Here is a 15,204-nt window from a genome sequence, read left to right as displayed (position 1 = left end):
TAGAAGCAGTTAATCCATTTACAAACGCACACATCCATCATAGTACATATTGTAAAACTCAGAGTGCTGCGGAAAGCTATATTTACATTGAAACATTTAGAAAGAGTAGTAATACAGGAAAAGAAAATATAAACAGTACTTTGTTTGTTCATTCCCTCTCTCACTCCCATAGAAAGAGTAGTACCTACCTCTACCATATACAACTCTTAAACAAAAGAATATATAGGGCAGGGTAACCCGAGCCACCAAAAAAAAGAAAGCTATAAAATAAAACAGTGAAAAACTTCGACAAAAACAAAAGGAGTCCCTAAAGACAAAAGAGTTAGCAGCAACACCCTTCACGGGTCATCCTCGGCTGTCACAGAACACACTCGCACCAACGGTATGACCTCCATCCGGGTCCCTACTAATACAATCATAACCACCATAGATCGCCTCCGGGTGATAAGTCTCCCCACCACGGTAACATCCACCTGTAGGATCATCTAACAGAAAAACATATATAATAGAGTGTGAGCTCCACCGAGCCCGTGAATGAAATACATCACCATGCATGCACATGCAATCATAACCATATGAGTCCTACATGAGGTGCAATTCATTTTATTTATTAGCCACCTAACATCACAACTAAGGCGGTTTAGTGCTACTACAATCCCCAATGTATCCCTGGTGTGGCTTTTAACCCCTTCCCGCGATACACCCATTGAGTTATTGGAGAGGACCGATCAGCTCCTGCATCAGTCACCAAGGTCAGCCCGACCAGCCCTTTGGGATTAACCTGTGAGGCATCCATCCTTTTTCTCATATCACATTTCTTTTCTGGCTTATAGCCCATAATCACCTTTCCGGTGTAATAACATTCCTTTCTTTCTTTTTTTTTCTTTTCTTTTCTCATTCATATGGTCACTCCCACAGGCATCCAACACCTTAATCCCTGTTGGCAAGGGTGCGTAGCATGGGTGATGAAACTCTATCCCAGGCATAGTTACCTGGCCTTGTGGGGCCCACTTTGGTACCCAAGGTATGGATATCATTAGACAGATGTAAAGAAGGGTATTTTGGTCATTTACCACCTCCACACATAGTACATAGCCTACTAGTGAAGGCCCACAGAGTCTGGACATCAGTACAACCCAAAATATATCTGTGGGCGTTTCACTGGGTGATTGGGCCAATCGCCCAGTGCATCGCCCAGAGCCTGTTTGAGATGAGTTCAGGCCTGGTTTCTTGGATTTTTCTGCATGGGCAGCCATGAGATTGACCATGAATGCATGTATGATGGTCATGGACCATGTTTGAGGTACAATCCACTGGTCCCAATGATTTTTGGCTTGGTTCACCCATTTGGAAATAAGGAGCTGTCCAAACAGCTCAGAGAACAGTAGCCCAGGCTGTGTTCTAGCTCAGAGCCATGGTTTGAGCTGCATGCAAGGGTAGTTTTACGTCTACATTCATGGTAGGATGCTGTTCCTACAGTAAGCTAAGCAAGGATCAGCTTGCATGTACAGATCCATGCCCAGACTGCCTGTTTTGGGTGCAACTGGGCAGTGTAGTCTGGCACAGAGATTGGTTTCAGTCCCAGCTGCAAAATAACAGCATGATCATGCTTATAATGATAAGATCTTACATGCAATAGGTTTGCATGTCAGATCAGATGCATCCCAAGGCAAGTCCAAGGTATCCTGGGCTTTACTAGCCAGGTTCACCATCAACAGAGCAGAGATCATTAGACAGATATAGAGGACAACAACATATAAAGGTAGGATTCATTACCTGAGGATGGATACTGTAGAGATAGTGTGCAGGTTGGCAGCACAGTGATCCTCTCCTCCCTTCCTCTCTTTCCTCTTCTTCTCCTTCTCTTCTTCTTCCTCTTTGCTCTCTTCCTCTCCTTCTCTCCTTTTTCTATTTCAGATAGGGCAGTAAAACGAAATATGTACTGCCCCCCCTTCTATTTATAGTGCTGGCCCTTACTGGGGTCTGTTTGATTTTGGGCCCCTCCTTCCAGAATGCATTTTTGATTGGATTCTGAGCCATTCTGGCTGCTCAGGTGGGGTCCACATGGTACCAGGGGTGGGTAATGGTTCCTAAAATTCCCATCTACCCCTAGGGGTGTTCATGGCCTGTATGGATGGTCCCACAGGTCTGGAGTCCAAAATACACATTTCAGCCACTCTGGGCGATTCTCTGGGCCTTTGGGCCAATTGCCCAGAGAATACAGCTATGCTGTATATGCCATGTGCTTGCACAGGTGTTTAGCCCAGGGCTTGGGCGTTGCACCAACACCTCATCCAGGGTTTAATACACATCTGAATAGGTGTGGGCCCCACTTTATGGATAGGAGAGAGAGAGTACCTGGGGTTGACGCTGTACATCATGTTGTGGGCAGTGCATCTGCATGGGCTTGCAATCCATATTTTGAAAGGTATATAGTAGGACATCCTCGGGGGTTCAACCACTGGAGTAATGCTCCATAGTGTGTTTAGGTGGCTGGTCAGAGGTCCCTGTCCTTCATCCCAAATCCCAGTCAGTTAGGGGCAGGCTTGAGAAGTGTTGAAGTAGAGTTCCGTGCAATGGCACAAGAAATATGTGAACTTTTGTGGCTTAGAGGATTGTTGCACGATATCGATGTTGCTGTCCATCTTCCCATGATGCTTTACTGTGATAATAAAGCAGCCATGAGCATTATTCATAACCCTATTTAGCATGATTGTACTAAGCATGTGGAGGTTGATTGACATTTCATCAAGGAGAAGCTCAAAGCCGAACTTATTTGTGTTCCCTTTATGAAGTCTGCTGATTAATTAGCCAATGTGTTCACTAAGGGACTAAGTGGCAAAGTGTTTCTTCCTATCTTAGTCAAGTTGGACATGCATGACATAAATGCCCCAACTTGAGGAGGAGTGTTGGATTGTATGGACCAGAATACCGTGGGGGTACTCTGGACTTTTACTACTTTTATGATATGTATAGCCATGTCGGCTTAGTTAGGGACAATTCTATCCATGTTATATTTTCTATTCATTATAAATATATGGCTAGGGGTCTACCTTAGACTATTCAAGCATTCAGCTTTAATTCTATTCATGTTGAAAACTACAAACAACAATGAAGGTCATTCGTAAAAGGATACTTCAAACAAATAGAGAGGGTGGGGGCAAACTTGGAAAATAGGCAATAAAACTAAATGGAAACAGAAAAATAGGGTTTAATAGAGAAGGTGTAGGAGACCTTCACGGTATCGACTATTAGGGGAACATTCACCTTCGATTGCGGAAAGACAACTAGCACGAAACCAGCAGGAGGTTGCATCTTCCACCTTGCAACCGAGCAACAAGGGAGAGAAGGAGGAGGGGCGGGGACCAAATTTGAGGCGGTTAACCACCCAATGATAGAAGATGCAACTCTCGCCATTGACAAAACTAAAATTGTGAGAGCAGCATGAAGACGAACCAAAAGCTTTGTTGTGTAGCTTGCGCCAACAATGAACAATGAAACCCACAACCAGTAAATTGTGGGACGATGACTTCTAAACCCCAACAGATTTGAAGAATCCAAATCGATAGATGGTAGCTATAGCGGCAGAACAGCAACAGCGGAAGAGAATTGCAACCGAACAAATTGCAAATCTCAAACCAAATAGGAAACAAACCATAGTTCGTTTCACATCAGTAATCAATTTCACACCAGCAACTAATTCAGTCTATACCAGAGTTTGATTCCACAAGTAAATCTTCGATATCAATCGAAGCAAATAGGAGTAGTGACAAGCGATTTCAATCAAAGCAACTAGCTAATAGATGTATACGATTCATCAACAGTCATGTACCTCCTTTGAACCAAAAAAAATTTTGAACCTTAGAGCAGCAACAAATAACTCCCGATAATAGTAAATTTTCAATATTCTCAGTATACGAAACCCTTGTTCGAACAACAGAAATACTTGATCACTCTCTATAATAGTAGCAACAGCAAATCGATAGGCACATGCTTTATCGTACAAGAATTTTCATTCAAAACAAACAAAATCGGAAAACTAAAAATGACTCTCAAACTGGCAACTAGTTATAGCTCTGATACCATGTAAAGAATCCCAGAACTTGTAACTAGTGTCTGACAAAGAGAAGAGAGAAGATAGAAAGAGATGGAGAAGAAGATAGAACAATGGGAGAAAAGGGCTGTGCGATAGAATGTATATTCTACCGTACCAGCCAACACATATTTATATTAAACTAAAATAGAATTACAAAAGGAATATAACTCTTAACTAATTAAGCCTAAAGCCTAAAGCCTAAACAGGAAACTTATATTAGGAAACTAACAACTAAAGACATAAACTAATAAAGGAAACCACGATAGAGGGACTCCCCCTATCGTGTTACATATCTCTTAATAGTTTTTAATTTTATGTATGAAATTCTATTCTATTTATAAGTAAAAAAGAAGTATTATTTATAGTTTTGCATATAACCCCCCCTTTGGTGCATGCACGCATAGTCGCCAAGGTGACAATATGACTGGCCACCATCTAGGTTCACCTTGGAGCCATGACAACTATGATGGAGAATGCATTATTCTAAACTTTTGCTTTACATAGTGGGTGAGCCTTGGCGCAACGGTGAGGTTGTGCTATTGCAATTATACTCATGGTTTTAAGAATCGACCGATACAATACGATACAGACCTATACATATCGGTATCGATCGATACGGATACATCTATTTTTTATTAAAAAATGGATTGTCTCGAATTGTATCGCAATGTATCGGCCAATATGGACCAATACGATCCGATACGATCGATAAGTCTGGTAAAGGGTTTTATGAGTGGTTTAATACATATTGATACGTATTGGCCGATATGGCTCGATACATACCAATACATTACCAATAAATACCGATACATTACTGATACGTATCGATACCATCGATACATTCCATAAAAAAAAGCCATTTTCACTCACAGACGTAATACAACTCCTAATCTAATGAGAAAATGAAGGAAAACTCTCAACCAAGAGTCTAAAATCTTGCATTAGTCTTGGTTTTTCACACTTTTAGATTAAAAAGCGAATTAAGGAGTGCTATACATCATCCTTTGCATCATCCAATACTCTTCATGGCCATAGACAATCACAACAAAACGTCATCTTTTATAACAATTTCAATTTAATGTACTTGTTTGGTTATACAATATTCACCATTTTAGTGTTTATGCATGACACTTGTTATATATTTTGCTTATTTATATTGTTTTTTGTTCCAAAAATGTATTTCCATGTGTATCTTGACCATTTCTATACGAAATCGTATTGTTCGATATGTATCTCCGATACAATATGATATGATACGATATGCCTCTTAAAATCACCTGACTGATACGATACCCGATACCGATACTTTAAACCTTGATTGCAACCGTTAGGTTGCGGGTTCGAAACATAGAAACAACCTCTCCATGAAGTGGGGGTAAGGCTGCATACATTTTCCCTTCCCAAGCTTCGTGCACTGGGATGCTCTCATAGTCAAGGTGTGTCATGCATCTTCAGCTTTTACTATTAGTTTCTGTCAATTGCTGTAGTGGTGGGGGGGGGGATTAGTGAACTTATGGGAATGTTGTTCTTTTAGTGAACATCTTCTTTTAGGTTATGCAAAAGTTCTAGCGTCTTTATTGTGTGATATAAAGAACAATGAGCAGAGGGTGACAATGCAGCTGGTGGACAAGGTCAAGGTCAAGCATAAGGAATTAGGTACCTTGAGGCCGTTGCTATATCTCTATATCTCTTTCTTGTATTGTTTTAATATAAGTTATCTGGATTTTACTTTTGCTGGCGTTGCTGCTCTAAACTCTCTTCCTTATTAAATAGTTGACTTTGTAATGTCCCAAATCCAATAGGCACTACTCTCATGAGTAATGACCCAAAAGTCACAAATAAGCATGTAAAAGTAACAAAAAAAAAATCCAAGACACGTATAACACAGCGGATGCATACAAGTTAAGTTACATTACAAGAGTTATTTGTACACTGGTGAAGCAAGTATTTAAACTGATCTGTATCCAACACTCAAAATATTACTTTAACATCACTAGATGTCTTTTAGGCCCTCAGGCTCTAACTCTAATCATATTCTGGAACTATACAAGCCTCCTCTCGTGTGTCTTCATCAAAAATCATCAACATAGTAAGGAATAAGATAATGCCCAATGAGGTGTAAATGTTAATATACTTACAAGCATTCAAGTACATAGTAAATAAACTAGAAGTAAAGACAACAGTTCATATATTTCATTCTTTCCTTGGTTATGTCAAGTCTTGGCCATTTAATGAACTATCGGAGTGTATAAAGTAGTTTAAAGTGTTAGTTGACCTCATATCATTATAGATGCGCTCTACTCTCTGTATTCAAACACCGAATCCCAAATCTGTCTAAATGACCTAGAGTTGGTAGTCCATCTTCTAATATTGCGCCCCATCCAAATATGCGTAATAGTGGCCCCAAAAGCCAGCCAGCCAATTCTATCACATATGCGTAATGGTAGCCCCAAAAGCCCTACATTTATTAATGCCCAATGAAATTGTGTTTTACTTTTAAAACCCAAGTGATCAGTTTTGTTGCATACTGACCCAGACTAGGTCCAGCACCATGCTGAAGCAAGGTCTTCGAATGTAAACTTCTTGCATATGGCCCTTTATCAGGCCTTCAGTTAAGGGACCGCCTATTCTTAATGGGTTGATATCTTTGTCTCCCCATTTTTCATAGATGTAAAATGCCTTATTTGTCTTTCGTTGTGAGATGTGACATAAGGATAACTAATGTTGGTCCATGTCAATAATGAGAGGAAAAGAAGAAGAAAAGAGAAAACGAGAGGGAGAGAGGGAGAGAGGGAGAGAGGAAGGGAAGATGTGCAGGCCGAGAGTTACACAATATGTGTGATCTCTCACTAAACAATATATATTCATTAAGGGTAAAACAGAGAAATCAAACATAAAAATAAATAAAAAACATATGACTTAACTACCCTCTCACGTGTCTCAGTATTAACACCATGCACTAATACCGAGACTCACATGAATCTCATTAACACTCCCCCTTAAGCTAGAGTATAGATGTTAATCATGCTCAACTTGCTACAAATATAATCCACTCTTGCACTCCCCAAAGACTTCTTGAACACATCTGCAAGTTGCTCTCATGTACAAACATTACAAGGATAAATCAGTCCTTATTGCAGCTTCTCTCGAACAAAATGACAATCAACCTCAATATGTTTCATTCTTTCATGAAACACTGGATTTGAAGCAATATGGACAACAACTTGATTGTCACACCATAGTTGCATCGGAGAATCAATATCAAATCCAAGCTCAGCCAATAACGGTTTTACCCACATCAATTCATAGGTAACATGTGCCACAGTCCTATATTCTGATTCTGCACTAGAACGAGCAACTACTCTCTATTTCTTGCTCTTCCAAGACACCAAGTTCCCACAAACAAACACACAATAACCTGTAGCAGATCTTCTATCAACCAGTGATCCTGCCCAATCAGCATCCAAAAAACCCTCTATCCGCCCATGGCGATGATCACTATAGAGAAGACCACGTCCAAGAGCCTTTTTAAGATAACGCAAGAAATGCGTAATAGCCTCCCAATGAGATGTTCGAGGAGCAGATAAAAACTGACCCACCACATTCACAGGAAAGGCAATATCAGGCCGAGTCACTATTAGATAATTTAACTTTCCAACAAGCCTTCGATACTTCTCAGGATTAGGCACGATATCACCACCATCAGCAGTAAGTTTCAAATTAGGATCTATAGGAGTATCTAAAGGCTTAGAATCCAACATCCCTATCTTTGAAAGAAGGTTAAGAACATATTTTTGCTCTAAGGGAGAAATCCCTTTCTTCGATTGAGCCACTTCCACACCCAAGAAATACTTCAGTTTCCCTAGATCCTTGGTCTGAAATTTCTACTGCAAATATACCTTCAAGTTCTCAATACCAACAATATCATCTCCTGTAATAACTATATCATCAACATATACAACAAAGAATATTTTCCCTGCACTAGAGCGGCTAAAAAATATAGAATGATCACTACCACACCGTGTCAGCCCAAACTCTAATACAACTTCAGTAAATCGGCCAAACTAAGCCCGAGGGGACTGTTTCTGCCCATACAATGACTTCTTGAGCTTACAAACCAGACCAGACTCCCCTTGAGCTACAAACCCAGGAGGTTGCTCCATATAAACCTCTTCGTGCAAATCCCCATGCAAAAATGCATTCTTAACATCAGGCTGATATAAAGGCCAATGATAAGTAGCAGCAGGAGAACTTAAAATGTGAACAGAAGTAAGCTTTTCCACAAGAGAAAAGGTATCTAAATAATCCACTCCATAAATTTGGGCATAGCCCTTTGTCACAAGGCGGGCCTTCAAACGAGTTAAGGATCCATCAGGGTTCACTTTCACCGCATACACCCAATGACAACTAATAACAGATTTACCTAAGGGTAAGGGAATAAGATCCCAAGTCTGATTTTCCTCCAACGCCAATAATTCCTCATTCATATCAGCCTTCCAACCCGGACTAGACAATGCCTCTGTGACAGACTTTGGAACAGGGTGATTTTTGACAGTTTGTAATCAAGAATGAAAGGTGGAAGATAAATCAACATAGGAAACAAAATTAGAAATGGGGTATTGGGTACAAGACCGAACACCCTTACGATGAGCAATAGGGATATCAAGATCAGAAGGAGGTTCCAAAGGAGCAAAATAGTACCTATTTCAGGATCTACTGGTGAAGAAGTAGATGGAGCATAACTCACGGGAATAGGGGGAGCCCGTAATTTCTTGTAGTGATGTTGAAACACAATAGGTGGAGGTGTTGGTGATGAGGCAGCCTGTGGAACATGGTGAACAATAGACTGAATGTTAGAACCATAGGGGTATTCTAGACACTTTCTTGTTTCTATTATGTTTCTATTATATGGGTTTTAGTCCCACATTACTAATTTGTAATTCTGTTCTCTATTTTCAATGATATAAATAAAGAGCTTGGGGTGATCATTAATCATCCAAGCCTTACTCTAATTCTAAATCCTTTAACATGGCATCAGAGCAGGTTTCGAATTTCGAATTAGGGTCCCCTACCTTCCAATTTCAGCTTCTTCTTTCTCTTCTCTCTCTCTCTCTCTCTCGATCTCCTCTTCTCTTCTCTCTTTTCTTCTTTTGTTTTCTATTCTCCAATAGGGCAGCACTAATGAGCTGATCCATAGATCCAGCTGCAGCCCTTTCTCACCTCATTCCATGGTTAAATTAATCTGTTTGATATCTATAATACCCTGGCAACGATATTTGAAGCTCACATATTTGGATTGATTCCACCTCAAGTATAAGGAAACAATCTCCCTTATTGAAGATCAAGAACTGTAGCAGGCTCCTTTCTTGAATAAGTTCCTATCTCAGATCTGCCTTGAAGACCTCTTAGATCGATTTCTCCAAAAACAGGGTTTTTTTTTTTCAAAACCCTGACAAATATCGATCTAGGAGCTGCTGTCCTCTGTTTGTGCTGATATTCGGAGGAGTGCTTAGGCCCTTCTAGACCCACACTTGCGCCAAGTTTCAGCTCAATCCAGTGTTTTATTGCAGGCTTCTCTCCCTATATTGATCTCATTACAAAAAACTGAAAAAATCAATCTCTGGGACTTGAGCCTCTGTTGCTGCTGATTTTTGGAGACACTTATTTTTATCATACCAAAGGTCTCTCCACCAATTTCTACCCATTCTCTTGAAGTATTTGTTGGGGTTCTCTTCTCTCTGCGATTTGGGTTTTGGTGCTGCACTTATGGGTGACTTTGAAGTCTATACTAGTACTTCTACTAATAATGGGTACAATCGGAATGACACCAGTGCTCTTCTTCCTAATCCTATCAAACTTGATGGGAACAATTACCTGATATGGTCTCGCTCTTCCTACTATGCCAATTGCTGGCCGTGGGCTTATTGGCCATATTGATGGCACTACTGTCATGCCAACTGAAGCTGGCCCTTCTCTGACCAGGTGGATCTCCGATAATGGTATTCTCATGTCTTATCTGATTGGCTCCATGCAATCAGACCTTGTGGGTGGATTTCTTCTTCTTGATAATGTTGCCTAGATATGGTCTGCCTATAAGGAAACATATGGACAGCTTGGCAATGATGCCCAGGTATATGAACTCCAGAGGAAAATCCTTCATATCACTCAATGGGAATTGACTGTCTCCAAGTACTATGCTACTTTTCGTAGGCTTTGCCAATAGTTGGACTATTTTTCTGATTACTGTCCTTCTACTCATAGTGATATTGCCTCTTACAAGAAGCATGTTGATAAGATACGGGCCTATAACTTCTTGGCTGGATTAAATGTGGATTATGATCAGATTAGAGTTCAAGTGTTGGGCCACTCTCCTTTTCCTACACTTGAACAATCCTATGCTTTGGTCTCCTTTGAAGAGAATTGTAGGGCTGCCATGCTCCATCCTCCACCTACTAGGAGATCTGCTCTCCAGACTGCTTCCATGACTATTCCTCCGATTCCTGGTTCCTCCCCTTCTGGTGATGGTTCTACCAAGGGCATTGTCACTTATGAGCATTGTAATAAGCCCTACGACACCAAGGAAAAATGTTGGAAACTTCATGGAAACCAACTGACTTTGAAGCCAAACGGGCTACAAATAAGAAACCATACAAGAAGGCCAATCACTCTGAGTCTGTTGCTATAACCCCTACTACTGACACTGGACTATCTCAGGAGGATCTATAGGCATTCCTAAGTGTGCTCGAGTCTTCCACTGCAGCTGCCTCTACTACATCAACTACTGTTAATTCACCTTCTCTTTCTATCATGCCCCTATCCCGAGTTTATGCCACAAGCACAGTCAAGAGGGTGACTTGGATGCACACGTCACTCCAATACCAACCAGGATCAACGACACAGTGTCCTAGTGCATGGTCATCACCCAAGGGCCCACCCAAAAATACATTGAGTAAAAAGGAATACAATTCTAATAATTGTTAGAGTCATAATGAGCGGAAGCATTAATTATATAAGCAGTTACAGTATGTTCAGCAATCTAAGGGATAATATAATAGTAGTACTGACGTCAGCTGACCATGACATAACTACTCAAAAACTATAATAAGTTATTACAGAAAGAGTCTATAACGGGTACAAAACCCCAAAAGAATAAAAAATTAGGGAAGTATCCCTGAAAGTGTCAGTGCCCATAAGCACAATCATCACAAGGGCAACCATCGCCGTGTTCTTCCGACACGTACTCAGGTTCCTCTATCCTAATACCATAATACTCCATCAACTGTACATCTAGACCGGCCAAGTATCCATCACCTGTATCAAAGTCTAAAAAATTGTGTACACAGGGGGTTAGCTCCACTGAGCCAGTGAGGAGAAAGGGGAGTGCACATACATACAATCACACATAGTCCATGATGTATGAAATGTTAAATTCATATTTTCCACCTAGCAAGCAGTCTAAGTCATGGTTTATGCTATTGTGATAACTCGAGAGATGCTAAGGGTCACTTTCCTATCGCCCCAGAGAATCCTTAACTATCACAAGGGACCTACGCCGATAGAAACCATCATGACCACCCAGTGGCAGACCCTGATAGCCATCACTACCCCTGTCCTGGCCTCTCCCACCTCCACAGACCATAGGTGCTCAGACTATCCAACACCTAAACCCCTTTTGGCAAGGGTCGTAGCATAGAGAAATGTAAATCCTAACCACAGATATACTACATATATTTTTATCGTCCTGAGAGGTATTCCAGGTGCATCAACGTCCCATTCCATCTAGTACTCGGGTACCAGCACGGTACGACGCATACAGACCAAGATGGCAAGCAAGTAATTATCGTATTTATAACAGTCACGGGGTTTCGGTACCAGTGTAACCGGCACCATAACCCAATATCACAATATAAAACATCATACTCACATCTCATCAATTCATATGCAAGATGCAACGTAGCAAGAATGAATGCAAGCACAGAAATCAATATATTAATCTAGATAATGCATTCCTATAATTATGTATATCAATCCCAGACATCACCCAAAGCCTACTCACTGATTGTTTGATTGTTTTTTGGTGAAGTTTAGTCAAGTGCACGCATTCCCGTATAGATTCCAAGGTCTGAAAATGCATGAAAGTAGCGTTAGTATCATATAAGTGGGTCCCACAAAAGGTCCCAACAAATAAATGCAATTTGGGCCAAGACAGTAGGAACGGATGAAGGAACGGAGCCAGACTGGTGAATCCGGTCGTGGATCCGCCTAGGTCATGCCCTAAAAATATATGGGACGGACTCACGGGCGGATGCGGAACGTGAGTCCACTCGTAGATCCGTTCCAACCCTGAGACACGCCCGAGAGTAACTTAAGGATTCTGGGTTTCGGGTGGATTTGCTTAGGTGGGTCCGTTCGTAACTCCGCCCAAGAGAAAAGCCATATTAGGCTAAATGGACCAACAAACGGATACACGATAGTGAGTCCGGTTGTTCGTCTGCTTCCCTTCCTTTGAACAGCAGCGAAGTGCATCACCTCCAGCCCTTCATTCATGGATCCATTAGGGTCTTGGGGTTGGGGAGGTGAGCTCAGATCTTTTTTGGAGGTCCAATACATGAAGTCATTCACAAAAATAAGGGGATTTGAGGGATTTAAATCCATTCCCAAGGTTCTTCCCAACCTAAGCTAGGTTTCCAATGATTGAATAGCATAGGGGTTAATCATAGCCATGAATGCATTAAGGTGAAAGGGATTTACATCTAAAGGAGCATTAACTAGGTATTTTTAAGGTCCTAAGAGAAACCCCAACATTGAAATTGATCCCAAGGGATTCCCAAGGTTTCAAAAAGAGAAGAGAGAGAGGAAGGTGAAGATGCCTACCTCAAAGATGGATCAATTGGTGACCTCCACCTCCACAGCCTCTCAAAACCCCTTTCAAGTTTCCCTCCACCAATGCCTTCAATGCTCCAAGCCTCCAACGTATTGGGTAGGTAGAGAAATAATGAGGCTTGAGGGTTAAGTCTTGGTTTTAAGACTAATCCCCCTCTTAGGGTCTGTTTGGATTTGGGGCTTAATGAGTCAAAACTCATTAAAAGGCTTATTTAGCCAATGGGTCCACCCAATGGCAACCTATAGACCAAGGAAAGACAAGGATGTGGCCAACCTCGTCCAAAATACTAAACTAGAATGCCCGAGGTATGGGGTGTGGGTCCCACACAAGGAAAACACACAAAACCTCGAGACAGCACGGGTGGACTAATAGATAGATGCAATCTGCTCATGCGTCTGTTGCTGTTGTAAGGGCAGAAACATAAGGAAAAAGGGTCGGGCTTTGGCACACACTTCAAGGTCAACTAGAGTAAGGTTCAGTATCATTTACACTGTCGAGAGATGGTGGAAGTGGTAACCGATAATCCACCGGTCCAACCTTTGCAAGAATCTCATAAGGCCCAATATATCTTGGGCTTAATTTGCCCTTCTTGCTAAACTGCATCACACCTTTTGTAGGTGACACTTTGGGAAACACTTTGTCACCAACGAGGAACTCTAGATCCTTTTGCCTTTGATCTGCATAGCCCTTCTACCTAGACTGGGCTGCTCTAATTCTTTCTCGGATCAAATCCACCTTTTCACAGGTGGTATGAATTAACTCCGGCCTAAGAATGCGCCGCTCGCCTACTTTGTCCCAATACAAGGGAGTTCGGCACTTCCTTCCATACTGTGCTTCAAAGGGTGCCATCCCAATAGTAGTTTGGTAACTGTTATTATAGGCAAACTTGATAAGCAAAATGTGCTCATCCTAGCTGCCTTACATATCAACGGCACAAGCTCAAAGCATGTCTTCCACTGTCTGTATTATTCTCTTCGACTGACCGTCGGTTTGTGGAGGGAAGGCAGTGCTAAAGCTCAATAGGGTACCCATAGATCTCTGGAATCCACCCCAAAATTTGGAAGTAAACCTGGGATCCTAATCTGAGATAATGCTGACTGGAACTCCATGTAGGTGAACCACGTTATCAATGTATAGGTGGGCCAATCTATCCATAGAATAGGTGACTTTGATTGGGATGAAGTGAGCCGTCTTTGTCAACCTATCCACAATGATCCATATAGCTTTAACTCCCCTAAGCGTACAGGGTAATCCTGTGACCAAGTCCATAGTAACATGCTCCCATTTCCATTCTGGCACATGCAATGACTGTAACAGGCCATGGGGATGTTGCCTATCCGCTTTCACTTGCTGACAAGTGAGACACCGAGCTACATAATCAGATACATCCCTCTTCATTCCACTCCACCAGTAATGTCCTTTCAGGTCCCTGTACATTTTAGTACTACCTGGGTGAATCGAGTAGGGAGATTCATGTGCTTTTGCCAACACTTCCTTTCTTAGCTGATCGTCTTTGGAAACACATAGACAATCTCTAAACATGAGAACGCCGCTATTTGTCAATGTGAAGTCTAGATCACGCTGCTTGTCACCCTAGATAGCTTCAATAATCTCCTTATAATGTTCATCTAAAGCTTGAGCGGCCTTAATCTTTTCAACCAAGGTTGATTGCACCGTTAAAGTTGCTAAAGATAGGGTAACACCTTCTACCAGTAGCTCCAAATCCAACCTTCTAGTTTCTTCAACAAGGTCCTTGCTGACAGCTAAGGATGCAATAGATAAGGTCTGTGATTTTTTATTGAGAGCGTCTGCTACAACATTTGCTTTACCTGGGTGGTAATGAATGGTGCAATCATAGTCCTTCATAAGCTCCAACCAGCGCCTCTGTCTCATATTAAGTTCCTTCTGAGTAAAAAAATATTTGAGGCTCTTATGGTTGCGGTAGATCTCACTTTTCTCTCCATACAGATAGTGTCTCCAGATCTTCAGAGTAAAGACCACAGCCGCCAACTCTAAATCATGAGTTGGGTAATTTCTCTCATATTCTTTCAATTGACGAGAAGCGTAGGCCACCACTTTATCACCTTTCATTAACACATAACCAAGTCCCATCTTTGACACGTCATAATAGACTACCATTCCCCTAGTACCATTTGGTATGGTAAGTTCCGGGGCCAAAATCAGTCGTTGCTTCAAGTCCTGGAAATTATTTTCACATTCGTCT

This window comes from Telopea speciosissima, chromosome 6 (assembly GCF_018873765.1).
Source record: "Telopea speciosissima isolate NSW1024214 ecotype Mountain lineage chromosome 6, Tspe_v1, whole genome shotgun sequence".
NCBI classification, from domain to species: domain Eukaryota; kingdom Viridiplantae; phylum Streptophyta; class Magnoliopsida; order Proteales; family Proteaceae; genus Telopea; species Telopea speciosissima.
This window is presented reverse-complemented; position numbering follows the sequence as displayed.